At 44.1% G+C, this 27,404-nt stretch overlaps 1 protein-coding gene across 9 annotated transcripts in view; it reads right to left on the bottom strand.

Annotated features, from left to right (window-relative positions):
- Positions 1–27,404, bottom strand: part of MYO1C (myosin IC) — a 123,389-nt gene that overhangs the window by 83,072 nt on the left and 12,913 nt on the right. For 4 of the 9 annotated variants that reach the window (XM_065573402.1, XM_065573398.1, XM_065573400.1 and 1 more), the window contains exon 1: positions 21,888–22,069. The exons of 1 other annotated variant lie outside the window; for it this stretch is intronic. The gene's annotated coding sequence lies outside the window, so the exon portion shown is untranslated. Of the gene's footprint in view, positions 1–21,887; positions 22,070–22,173; positions 22,352–27,404 lie in introns of those variants that run through there. 4 more of the 9 variants (XM_005298307.5, XM_042858072.2, XM_065573403.1 and 1 more) reach the window with 2 other exon arrangements.

Raw genomic sequence — 27,404 nt, forward strand, 5'->3', positions numbered from 1 at the left:
AGTTGTTGACATTACTGATGTGTGTTTCTAATAGAGCTTTCCACAACCAACCCCTGAAAATCCTATTCTTCCACAAATAAATATGCATACTCCAGGAATCCTAGGCTCAGGGATATACATCTTTAGACCTTTTCCTATTTCTCCTTTGAGGGGATCAACAAACATGTGGACAAGGGGGATCCAGTGGATATAGTGTACTTAGATTTTCAGAAAGCCTTTGACAAGGTCCCTCACCAAAGGCTCTTAAGCAAAGTAAGCTGTCATGGGATAGGAGGGAAGGTTCTCTCCTGGACTGGTAACTGGTTGAAACTTAGTAAACAAAGGGTAGGAATAAATGGTCAGTTTGCAGAATGGAGAGAGGTAAATAGTGGTGTCCCCCAGGGGTCTGTACTGGGATCAGTCCTATTCAACATATTCATAAATGATCTGGAAAAAGGGAAAAAGTGAGGTGGCAAAATTCGCAGATGTTACAAAACTACTCAAGATAGTTAAGTCCCAAGCAGACTGTGCGGAGTTACATAAGGATCTCACAAAACTGGGTGACTGGGCAACCAAATGGCAGATGAAATTCAATGTTGATAAATGCAAAGTAATGCACACTGGAAAACATAATCCCAACTATACATATAAAATAAGGGGAACTAAATTAGCTGTTACCACTCAAGAAAGATCTTGGAATTATTGTGGATCATTCTCTCAAAACATCCATTCAACATGCAGCAGAAGTAAAAAAAGCAAACAGAATGTTGGGAATCATTAAGAAAAGGATAGATAAGACGACAGAAAATATCATATTGCCTCTGTATAAATCCATGGTACGCCCATATCTTGAATACTGTGTGCAGATGTGATTGCCCCATCTCAAAAAGGATATACTGGAATTGGAAAAGGTTCAGAAAAGGGTAACAAAAATGATTAGGGGTATGGAACGACTGCCATATGAGGAGCGATTACGAAGACTGGGACTTTTCAGCTTGGAAAAAAGACAACTAAGGGGGGATATGATAAGGTTTATGAAATCATGACTGGTGGGGAGAAAGTAAATAAGGAAAATGTTATTTACTCCTTCTCATAACACAAGAACTAGGGGTCACAAAATTAAATAAATAGATGATAGGTTTTTTTCCACACAACACATAGTCAATCTGTGGAACTCTCTGCCAGAGGATGTTGTGAAGGCCAAGACTATAACAGGGTTAAAAAAAAAAAAGAACTAGGCAAGTTCTTGGAGGATAGATCCATCAATGGCTATTAGCCAGGATGGGCAGGAATGGTGTCCGTAGCCTCTGTTGCCAGAAGCTGGGAATGGGCGACAGGGGATGGATCACTTGATGATTCCCTGTTCTGTTCATTCCCTCTGGGGCACCTGGCACTGGCCCCTGTTGGAAGACAGGATAGTGGGCTAGATGGACCTTTGGTCTGACACAGTATGGCCTTTCTTATGTTCCTTACATGCTGTTCAGCATTCAGATACCAAGACAGTAGGTGCCTTTGAGAAAAAGGCACAGATAAAACAAGACAATTGTTACACTGAGATTTAAATCTGGCTACTGCACATACAGAGCAATTGTGTCCCTATGATACTTAGGTTGGAAAATAGAAGCTAGTCTGATCTAATAAACCTGAAGAACTCTGTACATCCTTGCTTCCTACTGAATCAATAAAACAGGAGTTGCATGACAGGCACTAATCATGTCTATCAAAACAAAAGTTCCACTCCTTTATAAATTGTCTCCATACAATATTACAGGACTAAACAGTACATCTCACATGTAATCAGTCATTACTAGCATGTGGCTATTCTATCCCATGTACCACCAACTCTTGCTTAAATGTCACCACACTTGTGGTTCAGGGAGTTGCTACCAAACTGCAGCCAAATCAGATGCCTGTTCAAATAACTTCAGAGAAATGTTCCAGTAGCACCACTCATTTTGAACCCTGAAGTAATTGCTGCACCAGTCTCAATAATAAAGAGCCTACAAAAATCATTCAGTGTTTTCTTTACCCTACTTTATTGCAATGTTGGGTGGCTCCCCTGCTTAATCTGAGGCATTACTAGAAGAATTATTTCAAAAAATAATTAATACGAACAGTCTGACCCAGTTCAGCTGATGTGCATTCCTCACAAGTGACTCTCTCAATAGTCCCTCCCAGTGGCAGGACCTAATCTTCCTTTTATGGGGAAAAAATGTTTTCACAGGAAAAGTTAAGTGTCCAAGGTCTGTGCATATGTCAGTGCTTTCAGCAGCCAATTGTTTCTCTAAAAACACATTCTGTCTGCACACACAAAACAGAATCCATTCCCTCCTCATTATGAAGCTGCTCCTCTCTTTCTCCAAATGCTGTTACAATCATCACTCGCTTCCTGCACAGGCTCCGTTCTGACACAGGCAAGGGTGGATCATGCCCATCTTGCCATGTCATCTGTGGCAACAAAGAGGTGAGTCAGTTTTCCAAATCATTAGGAAAAGACTGATATCCAGAGAAAGACAATAGTTGGCTGAGAAAAACTGGGCACATCTTACAGGGTGCACACACAATGCTTTAAGTTTCAGCACATGTGACTGAATGGAAAAAACCTGCAAGAATAGGAGCTCTATATTTCTAGAAATGGTAATAGTTTTAAAGGGACTGGGGCCAGAAACTGAATTAGAATGAAGCCCCCCATCCCATGGACATTAGACGTGGAGTGTATGAAAAGTGCTGCTAGCCCTGCATTTCAGATGAAGGAAACAGGATTTCCCTCTGCTACTCCCCCAACAAGATCCCAGGGAAATGTTTCTAATAATAGGAAATGACTATATAAGGCCAGATCAGCACTAAAACTCTTTGCAATCTGAAAAGAAGAACAAACAAAACAGCGGTGAGGAGGGAAGCAATTCTCAGAATGAAGAACAGGAGTACTTGTGGCACCTTAGAGACTAACAAATTTATTAGAGCATAAGCTTTCGTGGACTACAGCCCACTTCTTCGGATGCATATCGGATGCAATTCTCAGAATGGGGTTCTTCACACTTCGCTATCCTCCAAAAGAGTAATATAGGGTATTCTGGCAACTCCCCTCACCACAGCCAGGAGAAGGTGGCCTAGTAGCAATACTCAACTTGTGGCTATTCTAGATGTCTCAAATTCAATCAGCACTCCTCTCCAGAGCAAGAAGCACTACTCCCACAGCTCAAATATGCACAGCAGCACAGGGAAACTAGAATAAACTGACGTAATCCCTCCCTGCATAATAAGGAAAGAAAAAGAGCACACATGCAAAATGGAATCTCAAAGCTGTAAAATAATCCGTAGATGATGGCCTTACACTGCACTGTGTGTTTGAATTGTGCTGTAACGTTTGTTTTATACACACTGGCAGGACCTCTCCATGATTATTTTTCTCCCGGGGACTCCAAGGAGAGAGTCCTTGTTGGCTCTGAAAGGTACCAATGTCCTGCAGCACCTCCCAATGGGAGGAGCTGGCACTAGAATAGCTGAGAACTTCCCTTCACTCAGTGCTTCCACATAATTGAATGATTTGTAGGCTTGTGCTAAGCAGGTTAACAGTTCAGCAATTACATAGTCATCACCTATACAAAGAGTTATGTAAATTTCACAAAGATGTCAAAACCAAGTTGTTCTCAGACACTGTAATTGTAGCTGAAGCAATATACATCTCGCAGACTGTCTGAGATGCAAAACCCACAAGCCCAGTTAAAGAAGGACTGTCCTTTGGCTCATGCAAATGAAAGGGCGTTTCTACAATAAATGCCACAAAGCACTGCTTTGCAGGATGTGATCAAACAGGAATGTTCCACTATACTTCCTGGCCATGGGTTTTAAGTTCCATACTTGCTCTTGTCTTGGGATAAGGCCATAGACTTTCCATTGTAGCCAAGGCCTGCTGAAATAACACAAGCGGATGTAGTACCTCAGATACCACGATAATAAGCAAAATATAAACACCAAGACAGGATAGGCACACTTCCCTGAGCTGAAGCAATCAGCTGCACCTGAGCATAGTTAGGTTCAGAGCCTTAAAAGAGGATGGGCTACTCTAGTAAGAGAGATAGGTTTGCTGACCAGAAGCCAGAATAGAGTTCTGCAGATAGAAGCGCTGCTTTATGTCATGTTTGTAGTTTACAAATTCTCTTCTGGCAGCTGAACAATGTGACCAGGTTTTGCTGGTCTATATTCCTTTGGTTGATCAAGTCAGAATCCCCAGAAAGGATTGTTTTTTGTTTCCGTTTAACCTGGCCCACTGTTGGAATCTTCACCTGCTGCTCAAACCTTAGCCCGATCACAATGCTACACATCTAGGAAAGGGTCTGCTCTTAAAAGTGTCTTATGTCTTTCCACTCATGTAGCATTTCTTGAGTGCTTGCCTTATTATATATTTGTTTCTGGGAAGAGTTTCATATCTGTGTTCTGAATGACACACTTCATCATGAAACTTGAGCAAAACTCACTCCAACCAGATTTCTGAGGATAATACCCTAGACTTAATTTTTCCTAGCCAATCTAGATGCTTGATTGAACAATACCCACTGTATGATTATTAAGAAACAGTTCAGAAAAGCAACCTATGCTAGTGCTGTTTGCAGTCATTAGCATGTGAAAGCTAATTTATTTAAGAAAAAAAAAGTCTTGGGACATTGACAATGAACAGAGAGTGTAGATAAGCAGCTTCTTGTGTATCCAGTGACAGGTTGGTACAAAGTCCCAGCTCTAGTTCTAATCCCTAAAATTGTTGCCTTCCCTACTGATGCTTGGTACCGAGTCTCAAGAGACAGTTAATAAGTTGTTTGTTCAGTTCCAGAAAGTCTATTCCTGTAGAAATGATAGATTTGTGCTGTGCCTGTATCAAGGGAGATCATCAACATGAGAACAGCAGATGGGAAAGCAGAGATTAACTTCAACTGCCCCAACCAAATGTCATAGAGGCAAGGCCTTGTGCATCCTGCCATTTCTTGGACACACAATTTGCTGAGGATGCTGTCCCTTGATGCAAAGTTGTGCAGCAGAATCTCAGCTTTTGCTTCTTTTTTTTTTAAATATTTCTATCCCCTTCTGATTCCGAAGAAAACATGAACTGAGAGTAACTTATATAGCATTGTCTGCCTAAGTCTGCAGCCAGTCTGAAACACTAGATCTAAGTTGTGAGCGGCCTCATTCATTTCAGTGGGGTTAAGCCTGAAATCTAGAGAGCCGTATTTAAAATGTCCGCACTATTAACTATTTTGTCGTAGATCACTGTGAGACAACCAGCTGCTGGGTTTATTCCAGAATTTCAAGCTATCATCCTCACTTTTCCAGGTATCAAAAGACATAAGTGGCCACTACTCAGTTGCTCGGCCTCCAGCTTCTCCCTGACAGCTTTGTTAATCCAGTTGTGCATTGTCTATTACAAAATTCTTTGATATAACGAACAAATGGGGGCAGCATAAAACAAACTGAATTTGATATAAAAATAAATAACAGAGGCCGCAGAACTTTTTTCCATTTAATAATTAAAATTGTTGGTTTTCTGTAGAACCCACACCCTTCTTTGCATCTTCAGGTCTGGTAAAATGAGGCTATTCCTGGTGCCCTGTGTTGTCTACTCAAATTTTTCTGAGATTAGCCACCAGTACTGGCCAGTTTCCATGGACTTGGGGAGGCCAATAGGGGTACCCAGTCAAAGCCCCTCACTATTCAGTGACTGTAAAGCTTGGGAGGAGAGTGGGCAGGCAGATCTCAGTGCAGGATAGAGGGGAGACAGTAGTAAAGATAAGTTGGTTCCCTTCTCTGAGTATACTCTTAGGAGTAGAAGTGAAGATATGTTCACCCGCACTCCAACCCCCACTTTTGTGAGCATTCATGGCCTGCCATATTATTTCCATACCCAGATGTGGCCCTCAGGCCAAAAAATTTGCCCACCCCTGTTGTAGTAGCGCAATGGGGCCTCAATCCTGAAGGCGAATAATTACATACAAAACCTATGTTTAGATTGCAAATTTAAGCACCTGAGAGTTTAAAAATGCCAGATTTATAGTTGCCTGACACTTAATTCTGCCCCATCCTGTGCACTGAGTAACGCAGAGGTTCTGAGGGGAAAAACATAGTATGTGATCGCAAAGACTATCATAATGAATACACACAAGTGGAGAGAAAACTCCCCCTGTCCCGAATGCTCTGCTCCAGTAGCTCCAAGTGTTCCCAGTACAGTGTCCACTACTGCTGCTGCAGGGACACAAGCTGGCCTTAGGAGGTATATGGATGTAGTTACTTTGTCAGGATGCAAACATTTTCCCCAAGGCGCAAAAATGAGAGAAGGAAAATGGTTATTTTCAATAGCTTATATCTCAGCAAAAGCTAAATGGAATTTCCTGGGTCAAAGAAAAGCCACTTCCCTAACCTGAGAGTATCCCCACTGCCAAATATCAATTATCTGCTGTGAAGAATGGAGGCACTAGAGCAGTGGTTCTCAAACTTTTGTATTGGTGACCCCTTTCAAATAGCAAGCCTCCGAGTGTGACCCCCGTTATACATTAAGAACACTTTTAAATATATTTAACACCATTGTAAATGTTGGATGCAAAGCGGAGTTTGGGGTGGAGGCTGACAGCTTGCAACCCCGCCCCATGTAATAACCTCATGACCCCCTGAGGGGTCCTGACCCCCAGTTTGAGAACCCCTTCACTAGAGGTTCTCAAAGAAAATGTCACAAGAATCCTTCATAGGGAAAAGTGTTATCCAACCTAGGGGTGCTACCAGCTCCCCTATAATTAACTGAGGATTTTGCAAGATGATGATAGCCAAAGCGTAAGACACTTTGAGCCTCATCCTGCCTCACTTAAGTCAATGTTCTGTTCATTCCCTCTGAAGCATCTAGCACTGGCCACTATCAGAAGACAGAATACTGGGCTAGATGGACCCAATATGGCTGTTCTCATGTTCCTGGAGTTTTGCCATTGACTTCAATTAGGCAAAATTAAGCACTGGACTCACCTCACCCCTTTGACCTACTCAGGGAGAAAAGGAAAAAATGAGAAGTCTGAGGGTTTGGTTCAGTTGGAACAAAATTTCCTGTATGGCTGGAGGTAAAACCAAAATGAATAAATTAAATTAAATGAAATTAAAAAAAAAAAGGAAAATAGAAAGCTCTACTGGTTTATGTTACCTGGATAATTGAAGTTCATCACTGTGAATTGTGATAATGCCAGTGGGAATTAAAACAAATGGCAAAGAGAAGCCTCATCAATTATGGGGGTGCCACTTGGAGTTACACATGCTGCATGATACATGAGCCACACAGGTGAAACATGACAGCTGCTCTACATAGTGCCAGTCTCCCCTTCAGAAGTCTCCGTTATAGCACTGGCAGCACATTCTCTCACTTCAATGCTTCCAGACTGCACTTTCCCCCCAAATATTAGCAGGGTAAAAGGGAAGTATGTTTTTTCTTGTACACAATGTCATGAGGAGAGGCTATGGGAACTAGGCTTATTTAGTCTGCAGAAGATGGTGGCAGATGACAGAACAAGGAGTAATGGTCTCAAGTTGCAGTGGAAGTGGTCTAGGTGGATATTAGGAAAAACTATTTCACTAGAAGGGTGGTAAAGCACTGGCAGGTGATGGAATCTCTATCCTTAGAGGTTTTTATGGCCCGGCTTGACAGAGCCCTGACTGGGATGATTTAGTTGGGGTTGGTCCGGCTTTGAGAAGGGGGTTGGACTAGATGACCTCCTGAGGTCTCTTTCAACCCTAATCTTCTATGATTCTATGGTAGTACAGTCTATGGTCAGAACAGAGGACTAAGTTAGGACTACTGGGTTCTCCTCCTTGATCTGCTACTGACTTGCTGTGATATCTTGGGTTAAATCACTTAACCTCTGTGCATCTATCCCTCTCTTAAAATAGGGATAACATTGCTTGTCTACTACAGGGCTATTGTGAGACTTACATATTTGTAAAGTACTTTGTAGATACTTGATACTGGTAGGTTTTCCTATGTTCTACAGAAGAGTAAATGTATTCATGTAGACATCTTCTGCAATCCTAACATAGTACTGGCAAGGCATTGCTGAGAGGAAGCTCAATACTGGAGATACTGCTTCGGGGGGAGAAAGTCCACAGGTACACTCAGTCAATTTCTGCTTGTTACAGTTTCCTATGTCTGGATGAACTATTTATAGTTTCTCATTAAATTTATGATGGCAGCAAACAGGCTAATGTATTAAAATGTAACGACTGTGTTACACACGTGAAAATATACCTCATCTATTTAATATCAAATATTTATAGTACAGTATCAGTCAGAGGCCTCAAATAGGATCAGGACCCCACTGTGCCGGGTGCGATACAGACACTTATGGAAACATGTTCCCTTCCTCAAATAGCTCACAATCCAAGAGAGAAAAAAAACTACTGTGAAGGGTGGGATGGGAAGAATAAAGTTACCATAAAACATACACAATTTTTAGATAAATAAACAACATTGTGCAATTCCTCTTGCAATAACTATAAACAAAATACCAGTTATTCCCCACTACCCCTCAGAGCATCATTAATTGGCAGAAATGGGACTGGAGGAGAAGCTAAAAGGCTGAGTACTGTACATAATGGGCTGCCTAAAAGAAGGTGCAGAGATGTTTGTATGACAAACTAACATGATGAAGCTGGCATCATTTGCACAGCAGGGGAGACAGGGGAGGTGTTGCGATAAGAGACGAGAGTGAACACGCAAGGAGGAGCAGAGATGTGAAAGGCCTTGAAGGGAAGGAAAAGAAGCTTGTACTTGATGTCTTGAAATGGGAAGACAGTGGAAGGATTCAAAGGGTGGGTGGCGAGGGGGAAGTTCAGAGTCCCTGCGTGACAGGCAAGGAAGAGGATCTCAGCAGCAAGATTTGGGCACCACCCGGATGTTGGGGCAAGAGAGTCAGAAGTGACCCTCCCCACCCCCCAACTAGGGGCCTGATTGACAGAAAGAGTAGCAGTAGCACTTATACAGATATCGTGGCAGTGGCTACTGACATTTTTACTACCCTATTATCTAGACAGTTCTGAAAGCATTACACAAAATGGTGCCTAACATACCAGTGGCTGCTGGCGCCTTATCGACACTAGAGCTCCTACCAGTAGAACAGCATGGGTGGGAAATTTTAGGGTAAAGGTTTGGCACAGATGTAGCCTTTGGGTTACAGACAGAGCCGACAGCCCCCATATCCAGCTTGTCACAGCAAGCCTTTCTTGAAGTCAGCAGCATGGAATGAAGGGAATCTGGCATCAGCGTCTGTGTGTGCATGGTTCATGCACTCAGGGGTGGAGGGCTGACTTTAATCATACTTTCCACAAAGGGGGAGGAGTGGCAAAGCACAGTAAGCTGATGGGCGTTTTCTGTATGTTCAGAAATTCCTCCTGTTTGACTTTATCCCAGCAAGCTCTGGTTCCCCTCCAACAATATATATTGGAGGGGGAAGGGAAGAAAGAGCACACAGAGATGAAAAGTCAGACAGGGCGTCCTTCACTTTCCCAGGATTCCTTTTATATGTAACAGGCAATCCAAGGAGAGCACAGGTGTCTGTCTGATGGTCTTACAAATTCCACATTCTGGGGAATTATTGGGATAGAAAATGGATCACAAGATCAGCCACATACAAACTCTATCCCTTCTGCACAGTTTAATCCAGAAAACCTACTGACTACTGTATTATCAGTAACCTTCTAAAGCACATAAATAAAACAGTCTCAGTGCCTTCTACATAGGTGTGGGGGCTGCAGAGTCAAATACTTCAGCAAATTGAACTTGGGCTCTGTGTAGAAGTAGCCACTTGGAGGCTTTATTTTAGGAGATAGAATAAACAAAACCTAAAGCTTAAACAATACAGTCAAAGTCTAGAAAATAGCTCAATCAGAACTTGCTTTCCAAACAGATGGCCAAGCTCAGTGATCACTAGTTAAGGGGCTCTAAACCATGTGTCCACCCATGCGACTCCAGGCCCTCGAGTTGTCTTACTCCTACTACTAGGGTTGCCAACTGTCTAATCCAGGGGTGGCCAACTTGAGCTTGAGAAGGAGCCAGAATTTACCAATTTACATTGCCAAAGAGCCACAGTAACACGTCAGCAGCCCCTCATCAGTTCCCCCATACCCCAATCCCAGCACCTCCTGCCCACCGGCAGCCCCACCGATCAGCACCTCCCCCTCCCTCCCTATCAGCTGTTTCGTGGCCTGCAGCTGTTTCGTGGCGTGCAGAAGGCTGGGGTGGGGGTGGAGGAGCGAGGGCACTGCAGGCTCAGGGGAGGGGGCGGGAAGGAAGGGGTGGAGTGGGGGCAGGACCTGTGGCAGAGCCAGGGGTTGAGCAGTGAGCACCCCCCCAGCTCACTGGAAAGTTGGCACCTGTAGCTCCAGCCCCGAGTCGGTGCCTAGACAAGAAGCTGCATATTAACTTCTGAAGAGCTGCATGGGGATCCAGAGCCCCCTGTTCTAATCACACAAACCCAAACACCCTTGCTCTGCCCCGCTCACACCATCCCCACTCCTTCCGTCGCTCACTCTCCCCCACCCTTACTCACTTTCACAGGGGCTCGAGCAGAGGGTTGGGGTGTGGTGGGGGCTCTGGGCTGAGGCTGAGAGGCTCGGAGTCTGGGAGGGGGCTCCAGGCTGAGCCTAGAGCAAGGGGTTGGGGTGCAGAAGGTGTGGGGTGCAAGCTCTGGCAGGGAGTTTGGGGGATAGAGGGGGCTCAGGGTTGGGGCAGGGGATTGGGGTGTGGGAGGGGGTGCAGGCTCTGGCAGGGAGTTTGGGTGCAGGAGGGGGCTCAGGGCTGGGGCAGGGGATTGGGGTGTGGGAGGGGGTGCGGGCTCTGGCAGGGAGTTTGGGTGCAGGAGGGGGCTCAGGGCTGGGGCAGGGGATTGGGGTGCAGGCTCCGGCCAGAAGGCGCTTATCTCAGGCAGCTCCCAGTCCGTGGCGCAGTGGGGCTAAGGCAGGCTCCCTGCCTGCCCTAGCCCAGCGCCGCTCCCAGAAGCAGCTGGCACGACCCTGCAGCCCCTGGAGGGAGAGGGCCCAGGAGGCTCCACGTGCTGCTCGTGCCCGCAAGTGCTGCTCCCACTGGCCGCAGTTCCCAGCCAATGGAAACTGCAGAGGTGGTGCTGGGGGCAGGGGCAACATGCAGAGCCACCTTCCCCCCTCCCAGGGGCCACGCAGGGACATGCCAGCCGCTTCTGTAAGCAACGTGGGGCCAGTGCAGGCAGGGAGCCTGCTTTAGCTCCGCTGCGCTGCCAGACTTTCAGCGCCAGCCACACCCTCAGACAAGCCCTTAGAAAATACAATCCATCCAGGAAGTATTTGAATTACTTTCCCATCTGCGCTTCTCATTGGCACTCCAGCTCATCCCTCCTGGTATTTACTACAAGCAGAACTGATCTTCTCAAAGTAATGTACAGGTTGTATAAATATTCCTTTCCATTGATATGCCTTAAATAGCAATGCCCCTCCATCTACACCAATGAGATATTTTTAGAGACGCTGCTTATCTCAGATGGCAGACAATTAGTATTTCAGGCAAAATTTCACTTGATGACAAAAAGCCAACTTAGCTGAAGCCTCTGGGGGGAAAAAACAGGCACACAAAAGCATCTTCTGAATTCTCATTGCTTTAGCTTGTCCCACATGGTAGCAAGCAGAAAAATCCTCACTGCGGCTCACTCTGAGCTGAAAAAGGTTAAATAGCACTAACTGCCAGGTAAACATGGTCAACAACTGAGATTTGGAAGGAGCCTCTCACATAATCCAGTTGGACACAGAATACCATAAGCATACACTGACATTTGGCAGGTGGTCTGGTTTAATTTAAATGGGATAGATCCATTATCCTCTTTTCTCTGCTCTGTTCATTTCCAAGTAGGGAAGAAAACAGGGAAGGGGCACTACGCTTTCATTCTACAGTGCGTACATTCTCTGGTAACTGCAATAGGTCTCTCCAATCACATTTTACTATGCTCTCTCCAATTTGTTCTCACTTCCTTCATTACCCTCCTCATATCAGGACACTACTCCCCAAACTCAGGCCTGATCCACACTCAAAACTTAAAAATCAACCTAGCTACGTTGCTCACAGATGTGAACATTTTTGCCCCTGAGCACCACTGTTAGGTTGATCTAACCCCTGGCAGCAGACATAGCTAGGTCAACAGAAGAATCCTTCAGTTGACTCAGCCGTCTCCTCTCAGAAAGGTAGATTAACTCCATTGATGTAAAAACCTCTTCCACTGATGTAGGAAGCGTCTGCGCTACGGGACTACAGAAATACCTCCCAATTAAACAGCTGGCTTGAAAACATCACCAATCTACACATTAACTTGCACTGCTCAGCTACCCATTCATATTATCATCACAGTAAGCAATGATATGGTCCCTACATCTTTCATCTCAATGATTTTACACTTTCTAGGGACTCCAGGATTCACTTGAACCTGAGAAAAGCCTCAAAAAAGGTGCCAAACCTGCCCCTCTCCCATTCTGGATTCATTATTCCAATTTGCTCCTAATTTTATCTACTCCCTGCATAAAAGAGGCGTAGGTGGCAGTCTCTCCAACAGACTCCAACGAGAAACTGCAGAACTGGAATTAATTTGCAAACTAGACACCATCAAATTAGGCCTGAATAAAGACTGGGAGTGGATGGGTCACTACAGAAACTAATCTCCTCAGACTAATTTCCTGCTACTGGTACTCACACCTTCTTGTCAACTGTTTGAAATGGGCCACCCTGATTACATTGCCCCCATTACCACTACAAAAGTGATTTTTCCTCCCTTAATATTCTACTGTTGGGAATAGCCCACTCCCACTTTAATTGAATTGTCTCATTAGCATTGACCCCCCCACACACACTTGGTAAGGCAACTTCCATCTTTTCATGTACTGAGTATATATACCTGTCTACTGTATTTTCCACTCCATGCATCTGATTAAGTGGGTTTTAGCCCACAAAAGCTTATGCCCAAATAAATTTGTTAGTCTCCAAGATGCCACAAGTAGTCCTCATTGTTTTTGCTGATACAGACTAACACAGCTACCACTCTGAAACCAGTCTCTCCACTGTTACTACAACAGCAGGCGTATAGATCATCCTGTCAGTGACCTTTAAGAAAATTATTAAGGCAGATGACACCTAAATGATACAGACTGCACCAGTCCTTATCTGTACAGACAAAGATTTCAAGTAACCTAAGGAAACATTTTCCTTAATTGACTTTACAAACCAGAACTATAAACAGCTGAAACTAGAAGGCAAAACCATGCCACAGCTGAGGCCTACAGGTACATTCACATATTCTGATATATCCTTTCATATAGCTGAGCCTTCATTTTCCTCAACTTTGTCACAAGAACTGTGATTAAGTTAGGAGGTTGTACAGATGTAAATGAGCAGAATCTGGCACTGAAATTATAAATTAATTAATAGTTCTGCTGATTATGTGCAAGCTGTAAAAGAATCCTGCTCACTCTCCCACAGCACTGCAGAGCTAACTCAGCTAACAGGAATACTAAGTGACAAGTCCTGTCTTATTACTAAAGCAAGCAAATCTGATTGAATAATATACAAGGCGCAAATCAGTTGAGCATAAGAATAGCCATGCTGGGTCAGATCAACCATCTATCTAGCCCAGAATCCCATTTCAGAGAGTGGCCAGTGTGACACACTTCAGAGGAAATTAAAAGAACAGGGCAATTTTGACTGATCCATCTCCTGTCATCCAGTCCCAGCTTCTAGAAGTCAGAGGTTTAGGGACACCTGGAGCATGGGGTTGCATCCCTCTCCATCTTGGCTAATAGCCACTGATGGACCAATCTATCCTCCAGGAACTTATCTAACTCTTTTTTTAACCCAGTTATACTTTTGGTCTTCACAACATCCCATAGCAACAAGTTCAAGAGGTTGACTGTGCAATGTGTGAAGAAATACTTCCTTTTGTTTTAAACCTGCTGCCTGCTAATTTCATCAGGTGACCTCTAGTTCTTGTGTCATGTAGAGAGGTGAATAACACTTCCCTATTCACTTTCTCCACATCATGATTTTAGAGACCTCTATCATATCCCCCCCGTCCTATCTTTTCTAAGCTGAACAGTCCCACTCCCTTTAATTTCTCTTCCTATGGAAGCTGTTCCATCCCCTTAATCATTTTCGTTGCCTTTTTCCAATTCTAATTTTTTATTTTTTTAAGATGGAGTGATCAGAACCATTCCAGATGTGGATGTACCATGGATTTATATAGCAGCACTTTAATATTTTCTGTTTTATTATCTATCCCTTTTCTAATGGAGCTTAACAGTCTGTTAAGCTTTTTTGACAGGTGCTGCATATTGAGCAGATGTTTTCTGAAAACTATCCACAATGCCTCCAAGATCTCTTTTTGGAGCTAGATCAAGCTTTTCCTACACAGGCAATTTTCAGAATAGAATTTGGCTTTAATTAAGATTAGGGGTGATCTGAAATACCATTACACCTGTTTAATCAAAAGCAGATGATGTTGCTGTTGTCAAGGGCTCTGTGTGGTGCCGTTTCCAGGCCGTATCCATCAGATTACCAGCCTGAACTGAAGTCAGCAAGGGCAGAATTAAAATCCTCAACATCATTCCCATTGGGTTATATTGTCAGGCTCCACCCATTTGTATTTTCTTTTAAAGCAGGAAAAAAAATCACAAACAGTTCTAGAAAGAAGTAAAGTCATAATTCATACATAAATAAAAGGGATATGTTGGAAGTTAGATATTTACATTCACCCTGACTTGTCTTATTATAAGGCACCTGTAAGTTCTTCTTTGCATTATGAGTACATGGCAACACCCAACCTAGGCACAGTCTAAAGGATGTTTTGATAGGAAACAGATTATTGGACATAGTACATAAGAAGTAAAAAGTAAAGGAGGTTCGAGTATTGAGGAATTTGTAGCTGTTGAATTTAATGCAACATGTGAAAGACCTGGGACAAACTGGAGGAATTACACTGTTCCACAGACCCTGTTACATTCTCCCATTGCCATTACAGTTCTTTAGCATGCCTAATTCAGCAAAACACTTGCTTAACCTTATGCACCTGCTTTAGTCCCACTGGCTTCAATGAGACTTACACATGTGTATTAAATGATTTGATGAATTGGGGCCATAATACTATATGAGTAGCTAACCAACTGGCTTTCTATCAGCATACATTTTCTTCCGCATCCGGTATATCAGATTCATCAATGTCATCTGCACTTTGAGCATGACAATGTTTAAATTCAAGCTCAATTCATATAGTATTACAATTTTTGAACTGTGTCTGCAGATCTCTAATCCCTTAATATGGGAATGAGAGAGTAACATTCTAAGGCCCTTGGGAATTCCATAAAGTCTTGCAACATTACAATGTTTGGTTTACTCAAAAAGTCTGCCAGGCAGAAAAACACCTAATAAAGGTCTCCTCCTTTTAGAAGATGAGACAGATTATAAAGGTGACCTTCCATTACAGATTTCTAAACTTTTTCAGTTGCCCTATTATTCTGAATCTCCTAATTCACAGGGTTTGCATTCACTGGGCAACATTTGTATAGGGCATTGAAAATTATCTGTTGTATACATGCTGATTATTATTACGATCTTGATAAACACAATGGGTGCAAAGGTGAATCACATGTGATCTCTAAAGAGAAAATAATATTCTTCTAACACAAAATGACAAACAAAGAAACAGTTAAGCAGAAAAAAACAATAAACCACTCCCTGTTAACCTTCACTGCTTCTAGAAAACAAAACAAAAGAGTGGTCTGCATTGCCATCCAAATTCTTAGCGAGAGACATAACTTCTGGCAGGCGGATCCGTAGGCATTTCTTCCCCTCCCAGTACACAGAAGCAGCAATTCTGAACTGTTTGCGAGGTGCTTGGAACAGAAGACAACCTGCTATCGAAGACTGGAGATAGCAGACAGAACAAGGTTTTTCTGTCTCTAAGGGCTTGTCTACACTGGCAATTAACAGCACTGCAACTTTCTCGCTCAGGGGGGTGAAAAAACACCCCCTTGAGCGCGGCAAGTTGCAGCTCTGTAAAGCGCCAGTGTAGACAAGGCACCAGCACTGGGAGCTATGCCCCTCATTGAAGTGGTTTTTTTAGACCTCTCTCCCAGTGCTGCGACCACACAAGGCATGTTAAAGCACTGCCACGGCAGTGCTTTAGCGTTGCCAGTGTAGATTAGCCATGATTTATAGGATTCTATGGAAAGTCTCTAATAACCTTTAATACCTCTGACTGTACAATAATCTTTTGTTTTTTACAACTGTATTGTTGGTCACAGCAACAATTGCTACAACTAGAAATTTCAACTGGAGAAATATAGCTTGTAATGTCTACTGTTTAGTGTTTTAAATATATATCAGTTACTGTTATTTTAAACAGAAAGTTGATCTGTAATTTGTGAAATTGCTTATTTTAGTTATGAAAATTAACAAACACATCTGACTGTTGAAAGTTACTTTCCTGAGTAAACACTGACTCAGTGCAGAATGTACAATACAAGATTAATTAGTAACCATTAGCAAGTTTAAAAAAAACCCAACTCATTGCACTACACAGAGAAATATTTCAAAATGGAAAAGAATTTCCCCCTATTTCTGTGGTTTGCAGCTATTCTATTACAATTAAATTTAACTTCTTAGGAGGTTAAACAGACCAGGGTCTCACTAAAGTCAGGTAAAGCCTTGGGACACTTGCTGCTTTCAAGCTCTGTTACGTTTGTTTAGATAACTCTGCTCTTTTTACCTAAATGGCCAAATACACTTAGGGGCAGATCTTCAGCTGGTGCAAAGTGTGATAGCTCCATAAAAGTGAAACAAAGGCCTTCCTGAACTCTTAACATCTCTCCAACTGTTCAGCTGTTACAAACATACATTATTGTAAAACAACAGATCTATACCCAGTGTTGCCCTTTATAAGGGTGAAGCCTTGGGCTAGATGCAAGAATACTGTTGCTAAATGAAGACACTCAAATACCTTTGGTAAATTGGTGACAGAAAGGTCTCATCCACACTATGGCCGAAATAATTTTATAACCAGTTAGAGGCAAGGTCTCTTTAATCAGCTGCAATTTGCAATATTCAGCATGCATCCAAAGAGCAGGTTGTCTGCCATCATAATTGTGTTTGTGTGTTCACTCCTAGCATTCTGTCTGTCTTCCTAGGAAAATCTTTTGCAGTGCCTCGGCAGCAACTGCCCATGCCAAAAACTATGCAGGCTTTTTTTCCAGACAACCTCCACTTTCTGCCTAAGTTTAGGGGATTTCTTAGGCAAAACCCATAATTCCTTTGCCACAGAAGTCAGTGTCTAGGTCTTCCAGTCATCGCAAGCTGCTGCTTTTTCCACCTCCTTGATTTTAGTGCCTAGAAGCCAAGCAGGGCAGAAAGCAGCACCCCAGCTGCATCCCAAGGTGCCATCTGAGCAGAGGCAAGTACTAAAGTTTGTGTTCATACATTGCTGAATTGAACTACAGGGAGGGCAGAAAATGAGCCAGACTGAGCTCTATCTGCTGGTGGGCCAGTGTTGTGAAGTCCAAACTGATAGTGACCAGCCAAGTGCACTTTATGAATGGGTGTGTGAAATGAGCAGCTGTCTCACAGAAGAAAAGCTACCTATGACAGCTGTCCTTGGTGACCGTGTTCCCAAGCACTCTAGAGACCAGCACTCTCTGGCAGATGATTTTGGTATGGGGAAGACCACAGTGAGACAGAGTGTATAAACTGAGTGACCAAGGTAACTAATGCCCCCGAAATAATGGAGGGCAGCCTTGGAAGAATACAGAAGCTTTTTTTTGCCACCAGAACATGATACACGTGACATAATTACAACAAAGACTGCTGGAGTTCTGTCCACCAGTAGCTTCTGTCTTAACACAAACTTTGTCAGTGTTTTCATATGAACACCTAACTTTGCTGTCTCAGCATGTCTGTGTCAGTACATTCTGGAAAATCTGGGAAGCTATCCCACACTGCCTCAACAAAGGAAAGAGTGCCCAGAGGACATAGCCAATGCATTCCGGAATGTCCTACAGCAGGCAGAACCAGGAGGATCAATCAATCCAGTTACTGAGGCACAATGAGGGTGGTCCCAACACTCCATAACATGAGTGTTATACTTTGTTACACAAAGACAACCACATATGAACCCAGACCACTGGAAAGGGTGAGACAAGGTTAGCTGCCATGGTTACTATCACCATACTAACTATGTTTGTGATTGGACACAAATCATGTTTAGAGCCTACCATGTCATTAATTGGTTACAAACAGTTAAAAACCACAGCATGGACAGGGCTTCAAGAAAAGAAGACTAACCAGGTAGGGGGCAATGCAACAAAGCTGGAGAAAGACACTTTGCTTGACTTCAGTCTGCATGTCCTGGTTTGTTGTAGAATGCAGATACACTACATTGTGAAGAACGTCCAGTCCCAAATTACTGTACACAAATAGTAATTCTGCATAGCCTCAAACACAGGTTTCCAAACATGAAATTAACATAATTTGAGTAAGGCACAAGGTGGGTGAGGTAATATCTTTAATTGGACCAACTTCTGTTGGTAAGCGAGATAAGTTTACAGAGAGCTGTTCTTTAGGTGATTTGAGTGAGTGAAGCCATGTTATAAACTGGTTTCACTGCAACTACATTTCAGCTGTATATAAATATGGTTTTAACTGTGATTGTCTGCCACGTGAAAACGGGATCTCAGAGTGCCAATCTCACTGCTCACACCAGCATGGAAATTTTCCTCAAGGTAGTAAATTTTGCTGCCATCTACTGAGAGGGGATATTAAAGCAAGTGCCTCTACTTCTTTCTCTTCAGTGACATACTGGAATTTCTATCCCAGACATCAGGCTATCCTAAAGGAGTCATTGGCTGTTTTGAAAAGTGCCAATCATCTTCTCATTCTTCCAAATGGGGAGGCAAGGTGCACTAGATTTTCAAAATTTTCCATGCTGTGACCACATGTTACAACAGAACAAAAAAAAAATTTCAGAACCTCCCATCTAGACATAAAAGAGCAGGATATGGTTGTGACCTCTCTGGACCAGTTCACAATTCCCAGGTTGAGAAACCATGAATAGACTGGAACTCACAAGACTTGGGTTCTATCCCTGGCTCTGCTATGGACCTACTGGGTGACCCAGACTTCACCTGCTCCCCATCTCCACTGTGCACAATAGCGCTTATGCTGGCGTAATTCATGTCACTTGGGCGGTGGAATATTCACACCACTGAGTGACATAAGTTTTGCAGACATAAGTGGTAGTGTAAACATAGCCTTACTCTGCACAGGCGATCACAAAAACAGAGCTGTACCCAAGTATCTAACACTGAGGGGGGGGGAATAGCCAAACACTAGTTGTGAGAACAATCCACTCTCTCCAGATTGCTCTGGTGCTGTGCTTACCTCTAGACACACTGCTTGCCCCATCAATCTGAGAACTTTACTGAGTCAGTCCAAAGACACTAAAAACTAAAAGCATTTGTCATCTATCTGTAGTGATGGAGGGAGTTGCCCACCCCCAACCAACTATAATAGCGCAACACTGTCCATACCAGTTCCCAGGTTCATTTTCTTTTTGCAAACTCATAAAAATACAAAGTAACTGCAGTCACATTACTGGAGAGAAGATTCAAATAATTAAAACATGATGCACTCTTTCTGCAGACTAGTCAGATACTTTCCTTAAATTACTGTTATTTACAAATAATCATATCCACTTATATGGGATTACGACTAGGGCCCTAACAAATTCATGACCATGAAAAATGTGTCACGGACCATGAAATCTGGTTTCCCCCCATGAAATCTGGTCTTTTGTGCACTTTTACCCTATACCGGGGTAGTCTATTATTTTTTGTCAAGGTCCAAATTTCTTGGCCAAGGTATAGTCAAGGTCCAGACTCCAGAGAAAATAATTACAAAAATAAATAATAAGTAGTAAATAAAAAGATTTTGGGGTCCATTCAAAAGCATCAGGTAGTCCGGATTTAGCCCATGCTCTGCCTATTGACTACCCCTGCCTTATACGATACAGATTTCACGGGGGAGATCAGTTTCTCTCAAATTGTGGGTCCTGACCCAAAAGGGGGCTGCAGGGGGTCACAATATTATTTTAGGAGGGTTGCAGTATTGCCACCCTTACTTCTGCCCTGCCTTCAGAGCTGGGCAGCCAGAAAGTGGCGGCTGTTAGCCGGGCACCCAGTTCTGAAGGCAGTGCCCTGCCAGCAGCAATGCAGAAGTAAGGGTGGCAATACCATACCATGCCATCCTTCTGCGCTGCTGCTGGTAGCAGCTCTGCCTTCAGAGCTAGGCTCCCAGACAGCAGCAGCTGCTCTCCAGGTACGCAGCTCTGAAGGCAGCACTGCTGGCAGCAGCAGTGCAGAAGTAAAAGTGGCAGTACTGCAAAAAAAAAAAAAAAATCCAATGCTTTTATGGGTCAGGACCCCTACAATTACAACACAGTGAAATTTCAGATTTAAATAGCTGAAATCATTAAATTTACAATTTTTAAAATCCTATGACCATGTAATTGACCAAACTGGACTGTGAAGCGGGCAGCATTGTGCAGCAATTAGGGCACTGAACTGGGAGCCAGGACCATGGATCCTATTCTCAGCTCTGACACTAACCTGTTGTGTAAAACTTGGACAAGGCGTGCCTCAGTTTCCCCATCTATAAAATAGGGCTAATGATACCAACCTTCCTTTGTACAGCGCTTTGAGATCTGTGTATGCAAATTGCTAAATAAGAGCAAAGTATTATTATTCCAACATAGTTTAAGACCCTTCCAGAAAAGCGCATTTTGTCACCAAGGCACACAATGGGAGCCATATAATTATCTAAAATAGATACACACACAGACTCTCTCTCTCTTTAGGATAATAAGGAATAAAACAAAGCTTTTAAAATTACATGCCATTACCACCTTTGTTACAGCAAATGCAAAATCAGATTCTTTCTTCTGCACTCAGCCACACCCATCTCTTAATCATCCCTCTAGATGATTTTATTAACCTGCTATCTAAGACTCACACTACCCTCCTGAAGAACAGGTCCTCTTGGGGACTTCACTTTGTTTTAATTACAACAATTTAGGGTGTTACAATATAAACAGAATAATAATGCAATTTGTAACATTTTGGAGTGAAATTTTTTGCTGATTATCTGAGGAACATACCGTGAGGTTTTGTTTGTTTATTTTTTAATTCTACACTGGAATTTTAAAGAATTAACCAAAGCTTTCTCAATTTAGGAAATGCTAGACTGGCAATTTTGCCCTTTGCCTTCAGCTCCATACCACTCAGAGAGTTGAATGGTCTGAGGAACAATATCTTTCATCTACAGAAGTTCACTCTCAGCTTTCATGTCTATTACTCAGGAGCACCTATTTCTAAAGCAGCACAAACCTCAATAAAAGAACCCATTATCTTGACACAAAACACTTATTTAGTGAGTAAATGTTGGTATAACTATCAAATGGGACATACTGGCTGGCTCTCAGGCTGGTGACTTCTCGCAGCAGTCTGGGTTAGGCTCTCACACCGTATGTTCCCCTCCTGCCCGGGGCGACTGTGGCGGGTGAAGTTACGCACCCCAGGGGCTCGCTCGGTGTAAGGGTTACACACACACACACACACACACACACACACACACACACACACACACACACACAACTCCTCAGTATACCCCGCTTATTCCCTCGCCTTAAAACGCAGGAAGTGAAACTTAGTCGCTAGGTCCCTCCTCTCCATTCAGCCCTCCCCAGGACCACTAGCGACGGGCCTGGAAGAAGCGCTGCTCTCGTCACACCCGCCCAGGGCCGGGCGACGGGGCTCTGCGGGCGGAAGGCCCCTCGTCTCACCTGTGGGGTCGGGGTCGGGGTCGGGCCCGCCCGCGCGGGAAGCAGGCGCCTGGCCCGTCAGGAGCGAGGGTCTCCCGGACAGCGTGTCACGGCCAGCTCCCCATCGGAGACTGCGCCCGCCTCGCTCAGGAGCATGCGGAGAGAGGGCGGTGAAGCCGCTGCCCTCACTCCGCCCGCCGCCGCGCTGGGCGGGACCGAGCAGGGGCCGCCCGGAAATGGGGGGGGGCCTGTGGAGCCAAACCACCTCCCCGCTAGCGCAGCACCGGCACAGGGGTGCTTCACTTACCCGCCGAGTCTAGCCCAGGCCGGCCTCGCCCCGGGCAGTGCTGATGCGCCGAGGCGCTGCTGGTATTTTAACCCGCGCTGGAATGGTACATGGCAGGAGTCAGGCGTGATAAGGAAATACCTGCCTGAGACCCCCCCATCCAGCGCCTCACACCTTCCTACTCTGGCTAGAGCCTGCCAAAAGATGGATCCCCTTCCAGACCCCCTTCCCTCCACCCTGCCCGGTTAGCGCCTGCCTCCTTAGCAGCCAATGAAGAGTTTGTTTACACTGGACATGCTAAATACAAATTGGGCCATAGGGGCTCTTCCAAAAAGTTTACTTCAGTTCATGAAAATAACCTCCACTGACCAATCATCCTCATCCTAAACTGGGCTACATTTTACACATTTTACATTGTACAAATGATAAACGAATACACCTCTACCTCGATAGAACGCTGTCCTCGGGAGCCAAAAAATCTAACCGCATTATAGGTGAAACCGCATTATATTGAACTTGCTTTGATCCACCAGAGTGCGCAGCCCCGCCCCCGGAGCACTGCTTTACTGCATTATATCCAAATTCATGTTATATCGGGTCGCATTATATCAAGGTAGCGGTGTAGTATATTTTCCAGTTCACCTCATACAAGAACTATAGTGTAATCACTTTATCCTGTAAGTACAATTTACAAATTTAGTAGTTTTTTTTTGTTACAGAACTGCACTCAAAAACAAAACAATGTCAAACTTTAAAGCCTACAAGTCCACTCAGTCCTACTTCTTGTTCAGCGAAGCACAAAGACAAACAACATTGTTTACATTTACGGGAGATAATTCTGCCCGCTTCTTTACAATGTCACCTGAAAGTGAGAAGCATTTGCATGGCACTTTTGTAGCCAGCAGTGCAAGGTACCTACATGCCAGATATGCTAAACATTCATATGCCCCTTCATGCTTCAGCCACCATTCCAGAGGACATGCTTCCATGCAGATGAAAAAATAATGCATTAATTAAATTTGTGACTGAACTCCTTGGGGGAGAATTGTGTGTGTCCTGCTCTGTGTTTTACTTGCATTCTGCCATATATTTCAAGGTATAGCGGTCTCGGATGATGACCCAGCACATTATTAATTTTAAGAACACTTTCACTGCAGATTTGACAAAACATAAAGAAGATACCAATGTGAGATTTCTAAAGATAGCTACATCATTGGACCCAAGGTTTAAGAATCTGAAGTGCCTTCCAAAATCTGAGAGGGATGAAGTGTGGAGCATGCTTTCAGAAGTCTTAAAAGAGCAACACTCTGATGTGGAAATATAGAACCTGAACCACCAGGGCCAGCTTTAGGCCAATTCCACCAATTCCCCCGAATCAGGCCCCACGCCTAAGAGGGCCCTGCGCCGAGTGGCAGGGCCGCCCAGAGTGGGGGGCAAGTGGCAGAGAATCCCTTCCCTGGCTAGAGGCGCCTTTTTAATGTTTACTCACCCGACGGCGCTCTGTGTCTTTGGCGGCGGGTCCTTCAGTGCCACCTAAGACCCGGAGCGAGTGAAGGACCCGCCGCCAAAGACTAGGAGCGCGGCCCAGTGAGTACAAGCCCCATGTGTTTTATTTTTTTATTTTTTGTAAGTCAACCCTGCCGGGGCCCCGTCGAAACTATTTGAATCGGGCCCCGCACTTCCTAAAGCCGGCCCTGCAAACCACCAAAAAATAAAATCAACCTTCTGCTGGTGGCATCGGACTCAGATGATGAAAATGAACGTGCTTCGGTCTGCACTGCCTTGGACCGTTATCGAGCAGAACCTGTTATCAGCATGGACGCATGTCCTCTGGAATGATGGTTGAAGCACGAAGGGACATATGAATCTTTAGTGCATCTGGCATATAAATATCTTGCAATGCCGGCTACAACAGTGCCATGTGAACACCTGTTCTCACTTTCAAGTGATATTGTAAACAAGAAGCAGGCAGCATTATCTCCTGCAAATGTAAACAAACTTGTTTGTCTGAGCAATTGGCTGAACAAGGAGGAGGACTGAATGGAGCTGTAGGCATTAAAGTTTTACATTGTTTAATTTTTGAGTGCAGTTATTTTTTTGTACATAATTTTACGTTTTACATTTGTAAATTCAACTTTCATGATAAAGAGATTGCACAATACTTTTATTAGATTAATTAAAAAATACTATTTCTTTTGTTTCTTTTTTACAGTGCAAATATTTGTAATAAAAAATCATAATATAAAGTGAGCACTGTACACTTTGTATTCTGCTGTAATGGAAATAAATATATTTGAAAATGTAGAAAACAAAAATATTTAAAGAAATGGTATTATATTATTAACAATGCAATTAACCATGCGATTAATCGCGATTACATTTTTGTAATCACTTGACAGCCCTAGTTTCCAGTAAATTTCTTTTCTGTTCTGCAATGAAGATCATACAGTACAGAGTTTATATATGAGAAGAGGGGTGAAAGTAACTTACAGGACTTACCGGTACTGCCGGAGTCCTGAGGGGGGCGTGGCCTCATCCAGAAGAGGCGTGGCCTCTCAGGATTTAAAGGCCCTGGGGCACCGGCTGTGGCTGGGAGCCCCAGGGCCTTGAAATCAACCCAGGGCTCCCAGCTGCAGAGGTGGGTGGGAGCCCCCAAGGCTCAGGGGCAAATTAAAGGGCCCGGGGCTTTGGCCGCCGCGGAACTCTGGGCCCTTTAAATCCCGGGCCAGGCCTGGCAGCCGCTATCCGGGGTGGGGATTTAAAGGGCTCGGGGATCCCGGCAGCCGCGGGAGCTCCGGGCCTTTTGAATCCCTGCCTGAGCCCGGCTGCTGAGCTGCCGCTGCGGGGAGCCCCGAGCCTTGCCGGGCTGGGGCCGGAATTTAAAGGGCCTGGAGCTCCCGCAGCTGCTGGGAGCCCTAAGCCCTTTAAATCCCGGCCCCAGCCCAGGCGCTGAGCTGCGGGGGGGATTTAAAGGGCTCTGGGCTCCCCGCAGCCACGGGAGCTCCGAGCCCTTTAAATCACCACCGCAGAAGCCGGTGCGGTCCGGCACGGCGTACTATCTCTTGCCGGTATGCCAGACCGGACCGGACCAGCTTACTTTCACCTCTGTATGAGAACAGAAGCCCAGATAAAAGGGGAGGTGCTGACCGTGCTTCTTTTGCTTAGTTTGTTTAAAAGGAGAAAAAGGGTAACTTTTTAAATTTTCTTCTCACAGAACTGCACAAAGAACTACACAAACTGGCTGCCTGTAGATGATGTTGCTGTACCTGCCATAATCTAGCCTCCATAGCCACCATCAGGCTGTTTTTCATACCGGTCTTGGCACTTCACTCATTTTGCATACATAAGAGACAAGCAGTGAAGCAGCATCACTGGTCCAGCAGATACCATACAGGACTGGGAGTCAGGAGACTTGGATTCTATTCCCAGATCTGACATTGACCTACAGTGTGATCTCAGATGAGTCACTTCACCTCTCTATACCTCTGGTTTTCCCTCCATCCCTTTGTATTGTCTATGAGACTGTATCAGAGGGGTAGCCGTGTTAGTCTGAATCTGTAAAAAGCAACAGAGGGTCCTGTGGCACCTTTGAGACTAACAGAAGTATAGGGAGCATAAGCTTTTGTGGGTAAGAACCTCACTTCTTCAGATCTGAAGAAGTGAGGTTCTTACCCACAAAAGCTTATGCTCCCTATACTTCTGTTAGTCTCAAAGGTGCCATAGGACCCTCTGTTGCTTTTTATTAGACTGTAAACTCTTTGGGATAGGACCAGTTTCCCATTCTGCATTTACAGAGCATCTAGCACAATGGGGACTGACTGTGAATTGGGACTGATGACACTACTATAATATAAACAACATAAGCTTATTTATTAGAAAAGCCTCTGTTGGGGAGTGCTCTCATTCTTAAGTGTACAGACAAAATTTCTAAGGAGATGAAAAATATAGTTTTACCTCTTCTCAACCAGTGATTCGTTACCGGGCATGAATCATCAGCAGGATAAACTCATGGTAAGCCCCTGAGCCAAATCAAGCTTTAGTGTAACTTCACTGAAGTCAATGGGAGGAATCATCCCTTTACATTTAGGTGGCCATCAGCTGTTTGGAGCAATAGGGATCTTCACTCACCTCCCCAGTATGTTACATACACACTCAGATGTGAAGTGCACATAAATCTTAGGGGGGGGGAAGGCAATGATATCTTCAAGTTCCACCCACAAACCAAGCTCCACCTACTTGAGATGCCACATTCAAATGTATTTTGAACATTGTAATCGATTGTACATTCTGCTGAGCTCCTCAGGCACAATGCCCCCCTAAGGAGCTTAGATGCCCTGCTGGGCCCTGTTAGGCACTGGGGCTTGAATCCTTCTTGATTAGGGGAAAAAATAAGCAGTGGTAACTTCCAAGGACCTGAAGAGGTCTGTGTAAGCTTGAAAGTGTCTCTCTTTCACCAACAGAAGTTGTTCCAATAAGAGATATTACCTCATCAACCTTGCGTCTCTAATAGCCTGGGACCAACATGGCAACAACACATCACTGCAAAGCACCACACACTCATTTTGCTCAAGTGAGCTGTCACGCATAGTAGATTGTGCACATCTTCATAGTATATATTATACCTCTTTTCCTCCATGATTTGATCAGCAGTGAAACAGTTAGTATTGGGCATTTAAATTAACACCTAATTGAAATTAATTGTGCAATTTACCCCTTTCAGAACTTTTGCTTCAGAATCTCTGCCAACTGAGGCAGACATCACTGCACCAGTTACACCAGCGGTTCCCAAACTGTGGGTCACAACCCCATTTCAGCAGAAGGGGTTACAGCAATCCCTAGTGTGTGGAGGATGCCATTTTGCTCTGGACAGTGTGACCTTGCATGTAGAGTGTGTGGGAAGACATGATGCATGGACGACACCATTTTACTTTACAAAATGGCACTCTCCACCCAAAACAATCTTGTATGGACCATATGTATGAGGTCACACTGTGCAGAGGACATCATTTTGTTGAGGAAAATAGCATAATTCATGCAGTGAATTGTACGCATGGAGCATGCAAGATCATGATGTGTGGATGGCGCCATTCTGTAGAGAAAAATGGCATCTTCCATGCTGTCTGAGGTCCCGGCTGGAAATACTTCTTTAAAATGGGTCTGTCCTGGCAAAAAGTTTGGAAACCTGTGAGTTACACTCAGGTCCCATTTTGTAGGTTTTCTTCACAATCATAGCAGATAAAGGCTCAAGGTCA

The sequence above is a fragment of the Chrysemys picta genome, chromosome 19 (genome assembly GCF_011386835.1).
Source record: "Chrysemys picta bellii isolate R12L10 chromosome 19, ASM1138683v2, whole genome shotgun sequence".
Lineage (NCBI taxonomy): Eukaryota > Metazoa > Chordata > Testudines > Emydidae > Chrysemys > Chrysemys picta.